General features: G+C 42.2%; 1 protein-coding gene across 5 annotated transcripts in view; it reads left to right on the plus strand.

Annotated features, from left to right (window-relative positions):
- Positions 1-6,174, plus strand: part of BBS9 (Bardet-Biedl syndrome 9) — a 580,121-nt gene that overhangs the window by 5,073 nt on the left and 568,874 nt on the right. The gene's annotated exons all lie outside the window — the stretch shown is intronic.

Raw genomic sequence — 6,174 nt, forward strand, 5'->3', positions numbered from 1 at the left:
CTTGATGACTTGCTGCAGAGCATGCACATCATCAGGGGGCTGGCTGCAAGAACCTGGAAGGTGCACCTGGCTCCCAATGACTTCAGAGTAGAGGATTTTAGTGCAGGACCTGGAGTAAAGCAATGGAGTGCTGAATCCCTACAGAACACCACTGGGAATGTATGTTTTTTGTAGGGAACACAGCGAAAAAGGTATAGGGGAGTGAGGTTTCCTTTGAATGTGCAAGTATGCTTTTTGGTAGAGCTGTACGATTAATCATTAAGAATCATTATCGCAATTTTTTTCCCCCTTGCGATCTTGACAAAGTATTTTCCCGATTTCTTTTTCTTTTTTCTTTTTTTTTTTCTATGCATAGAATTCTCTGCTCTGCTGAAGCCGCTGCCGTCAAAAAAAAAAAAAAAAAAAAAACAGGCAGTCTGCCAAGTATCACAACATTCTTCAGCTGCAGAACTAAGTATAAACATTGTAACGCTTTGTTCTTTAGATCAAAGGATTACACTTCGGATTATCGGACGAATGATCGTCTTTTTTTTTTTTGCATGCTAATCTCAGATTGAATCTGATGAGTTTACTAAAGTCACGAAATTCCCGTACGACAGAAAAAAAATTTGGAAGTGATGTAATTTGTTGTAATGCATTAGTATTGCATTTTTGAATGATAGTTATACTGATTAAATGAAAATCGTGTGATCTGGGATCGTACAATTTTTTTTTCGTGCATGTCCAATAAAATAATATCAGATCATTTGTCATGATCGGCTCTGTACTAACGATCCGATTATCTTATGATCTTCGAAAGCGTTATTTTCCATACGATTTTCTGATCGTGTGCACGGGGCTTAAATGTTTGAAGTTTAACCACTTAAACACTAAACCTTTTTCTTACATTTGCTGGTTTCAAGTTAAAATCATTATTTTTTGCTAGAAAATTACTTAGAACCCCCAAACATATATATATATATATATATATATATATATATATATATATATATATATATATATTTATTTTTAGCAGAGACCCTAGGGAATTAAATGGTGGTTGTTGTAATATTTTATGTCACACTGTATTTGGAAAAAATACACTTTAATGAAAAAAAAAAACTAAACAGTAAAGTTAGCCCAATTTTTTTCTATAATGTGAAAGATGTTACGCTGCGAGAATCATGATCTTTATTCTAAGCAAAAAAATTGTGATTCTCATTTTGGCCAGAATAGTGCAGCTCTACTTTTTGGCAATTAAGGTAAGAGCCAACCACCAGCCTGCAGAAATTTATGCAGCACTTTACATCCTGTATATTTACATCAGTTCATATACTAGGGCCAAGATAGATGGGAGCCAATTAACTAGGGGCGGCCCATCCAATAATGGTGCACAGAGCCTTCTCCCTGTCCATGCGTCTGGCCCCTTGCAGGACACCGGGTGCATGAATTACAGTGGCGGGGGTGTTTTTTTTTTTGTTTTTTTTTGTTTGTTTTTTTTTGTTTGTTTTTTTTTTGAAGCTCCTGATCCAGATGCTCTAATAGGCTTCAAAATAGGGTGGGCTCTGGATGCAGAGCATTGCGTCCGGAGCCCACCCAGGTGTTTTGCACTAGGAAATGAATATTCATTGTTGTAACACTGATCCTCCTCCCGGCCAATCTTGAAGCGGGTCTGAAACCCGTCACTCGATTGGCTGAAAGGACAGGCAATACCTTTTTAAAGGGTATGTTTTTTTTTTTTTGTCTAAATTTCAGTTTCCCTGTGTACCAATGCATCATTAATGTAACTCTTTTGCAGAAAAGAAAAAGCTTTTCTATTTGTTCTAGACAAGGACTTACCTCAGCAGCCAATTTGTGATATAAAAAACTCCATTACTTCCTGGACGGCCCTAAGGTTGGAAAAACTGTTAAGACACAGGAAGGAGTTCACTAGCTGACCTCATTAACACACACACTGTACCTGTTCTACCCTTCCAGGAGATCGCTTCCACCCACCTCTGCAGGTTCATGATTTTCCAATGCAATTAACAATCACCGTTCTCACTAAATACACAGCCATCATTTTTTTTTTTCTACCTTTCCTTCATTTTGCATAGATTGTTCATTTGGCAGAGTGTGCCGGAGCTGAGCAATCAGGCAACAGCCTATGTGGAGCAGAGATGTAGTAGAATGTACAATCGCCTTTAGATCTGCCATCAACTTTGTATTGCAAGAGCCTGCCTGATTGGATATAGGGTGATTGGATAGATGGTGTGTACTACTATTATATACTTTTGGTAAATTTAAAGGAGATCATACAGAGATTGTACAATCAGATTGCATATTGTATGGCCACCTTTATACACCTAAAATTAACTAGTCATGCTTTTGGCCATTAATTGTTACAGCACCCCAAATGCAGAAGCAAACACACATTTTGCCAAGTGAAAAAACGAGTGGCAAACGCAGCAAAATTTGCAGTAAAAGACGTGCAGCAGGCTAAAATGTCCCATGAGCTACTTTGCCACATGTAGAACAGCCCTTTGAAATCAATGGGCCACCCTATCCTTGTTGTGGAAAAAAATAAGCCTAAAAACATGCACTCCCACTATGCTAAATGTGAATGGGGCCTGAAAGTGAAATTGTGTTTACACAAGAACAAAAAGGCTCCATTCCCATCTGTGTGTTTCTGATTGCACAGCAAACTGCACAGAAAACATCCTGCAAATGCGCATCGCACTTGCAGTGCAATTAAATGTTAATGACACTCAAAGCACAAGTAGCAGGCGCCTGTCTTCTGTATAACAAACAAGCTGTAGATGAAAAATAAAGGGTGGTAAAAAATGTGCCACGCTCCGCTCTAAAAAAAAATGTTCCATGCTTCTGTGAGGCAGTTTGTGGCGAGTGGCGCTTTACCGCTATCGGCCGGAGCTTTCAGTGTGAAAGCAGCCTTAGATTTACCAGAACTATGGAATAGAAAAACCCACCTGAACAATCCATTCAATTTGTATGCAATCAGACCCTTACACTGCTGCTGGTAGATCTAAAGGAGATTGTATAATCCAATTGTACAGTGTATGGTCACTAAGGATGAGCTCAGGGATGTTCACAACTCCACATGCCCGCCAGGAAGCTGACACTCCACAGCGCTAACCACAGGCAGTGAGACATTTCCCAAATTGCGGCTGCACAGATCAGGAAATGTTTTATTATCTGTGATTAGCGCTGCGGAGTGTCAGCTTTCTGGCGGGCGCAGGCGCGTGGAGTTGTGAACACACCTGAGCTCACCCTTTATGGTCACTTTAAGGGAAGAATTGGGAAAGTGGGAGGAAATAAAACAAGAGGTGGTAAAGTAATGACAGAGGTGTGGTCCAGACAGGTCAGCATGGCACTATCATGCCCTTTTCTGTGAAGCAGAAAACCAGTGCATGATGGGAGATGACCTACAGGAAGTGATGGAAGCAGAAAGCATTTTTCAAAAACTCAAACAGAAACGTGAAATTTCAAAGCTTCCGTAGGTGATGGAAGTGAGAGATAAGCACATTGGGATGGCTGGGGCAGAAAGGACATTGGAAAAGGCTTCTGTTTATTATGAAAAGTGAAATTCTGCCCGAAAAGGTGAACTTTGCCTCTATTAACCACTTCCCGCCCACCATATAGCAGAATGACGGCCGGAAAGTGGTTAAGTTATCCTGACTGGACGTCATATGGCCTCCAGCAGGATAAGCCACGATTGCACGCCCGCGGTGGCAAGCAGCGTGGTGATCGTCGGTGTGGCGTGTCTGTCTTACACACCGTATCACCGATCTCGGTAAAGAGCCTCTGATGGAGGCTCTTTACCATGTGATCAGCTGTGTCCAATCACAGCTGATCACAGCGTAAACAGGAAGAGCCGTTTATTGGCTTTTCCTCCACTTGCACTGACAGACGTGAGTAGAGGAGAGCCGATTGGCAGCTCTGTTGACAGGGGGGGTCTGCGCTGATTGATTATCAATCAGTGCCCATTAGAGGTGCCCATCAGTAATGCCTGCCAGTGCCTCCTCATCAGTGCTGCCCATCAATGCCACTTATCAGTGCGGCCTTTCAATGCCCATCAGTGCTGTCTTTCAGTGCCCATCAGTGCTGCATATCAGTGCCTCATCAGTTCCACCTCATTAGTGCCACCTCATCCGTGCCCATCAGTTCCATTTTATCAGTGCCCGTCAGTGCAGCCTCATCAGCTCCCATCAGTGAAAGAGAAAACGTTATTAGAAATGAATGGCAGTCCCACATGTGTTTTTTTTTTTTTTTTTAAACAGCAGCGTGTGCAGGAATTGCAGCAATTCTCTCACCCAGAGTCAAAACGTGCTGTTGTTTAAAAACAGGCAAAGCTGCTATTCATTCTTAATGGCACCCCCACACATCTAAAACTGCAGCGCAGGTATGGGAACTGCTGGAAATCGCAAATTGGAAAAGCTGCTGCGTTTTTCTGCGGAAAATGCAGGCACAGCAACCCATTCAAATGAATAGGCTGCCATGCCTGCACAAACGTGTGCTGCAAACCTGCATAGATGTGACCCAATCCTAAATTTTCAGCTTTCAGCGCTGTCACACTTTGAATGACAATTGTGCGGTCATACAACGCTGTACCCAAATGAAATTTTTATCTGCATACAGGTATTTTTTCTCCTTCACTGATGTGTGCTGATGAGGCTGCATTGATAGGCTACACTGATGGGCACTGAGTGGCGGCACTGATGATGAGGCATTGATAGGCACTGTACTACTATGGGGAGGCGATTAGGATTTTTTTTTTTTCTACACACTATGTTTGCTTATAATGATTGCATGGGGGGCCCAAGAAAATGTTTGCCCAGGGTCCAATATATATTAAAGACGGCCCTGCTTGTTATACTCATTGTGGAACCATAGAGGTTAATCCTCTACATTGTGTAAAAAGGCTGTTTGATCCTGTCTTTTCTGACCCCCCCCCCTTCTTCCACAGTCCCCAATTCATTTACAGATAGTACAGAGCCTTGGGGGCACTCTGTACATGCTCAGTTTAATGTGTATTGCTAGAGAGTTTTTTTTTTTTTTTTTTTTGGGAGGGTGCATGTGATCAGCACCGTCCAGATAGAGGGTCAGGGGTCATGCAGCCTCATAGGACAGTCAGAGGAGAATGAAAATTCCTTCTACAAGCTTTCTTTCACACTTGTGCGACCTGAAAGTCACGTGACTTTGCCACAATTTTTCCAGACGCATCAAGTCTTGAAGCAATGCCTGTGTAATCTTGAGGTCTATGGACCTCAGGTCGCATCATAGCTGGACCAAAGTAGTGCAGGGACTACTTTGAAGTTACTGCGACTTAAAGTCACACAGATATGAACTGTACTCATTGGAAATCATGAAGTACAATTTGTCATGCGACTTTGCAGTCCCAAGTCGCAGGACAAGTCTCAGAAGTGTGAAAGGGGCCTTAACCAGACACTGATAGAAGTCATAAGACTGCTTTAACTGCTGATGAGGAAATCTATTTACCAGTTTATATTTACTAAAATAATTGCATTTCCATGTTCTGTGTACTGTGGGAGACCAGATATAGTAAATGCAGGGTTCTGGGTTTAGTAACTCTTTAGGCTCCAATCACACCTAGGCGTTTGTAATTGCCGCATTCTGCCTGCAATTCCAAATCACAGAAAAACGCGAAATGCGTTTGAAATGCCATTAAGAAGTAAAGGAATCGCAAACGCGTTCCGCGTTTTGCAGCGATTTGGAATTGTGTGCAGAATCGCGGTCATTCCGCCCACAATTCCAAATGCCTAGTTGTGAATGGAGCCTTAATGCTAAAAATTTGCTTGCTCACTTTATGCTAAAGCTTTATGAATCAGGTGTTTAAAGTGGAACTTCTAATAAATAATTTTTCCATCTATTAAATCTTCTGCCCTTGTTGTTGTAACTTTGGATAGTAAAACATTTTTTTTCTGCCAGTAATTACCTTATACAGCCCACTTCCTGTTTCTTGTCTGGTAATTAGCCTAGGCTTAAGACATCATGCACAGCCCTCTCACTCTCGGGAGAGTTTGCCAGGAAGGGAGGGGGGATGAGTCATAAGAGGGCCAATGAGAGCTGGAGGTGCAGAGCTGGAGGTGTGCCTCCTGTGTGTCTGTGTAAATCCAGGAAGTGAACAGGCAGCAGCTTCAGCTGCCCACAGTTAAAATGGCTGCAGCCAGACTCAGT

This window comes from Aquarana catesbeiana, linkage group LG05 (genome assembly GCF_042186555.1).
Source record: "Aquarana catesbeiana isolate 2022-GZ linkage group LG05, ASM4218655v1, whole genome shotgun sequence".
Classification (NCBI taxonomy): domain Eukaryota; kingdom Metazoa; phylum Chordata; class Amphibia; order Anura; family Ranidae; genus Aquarana; species Aquarana catesbeiana.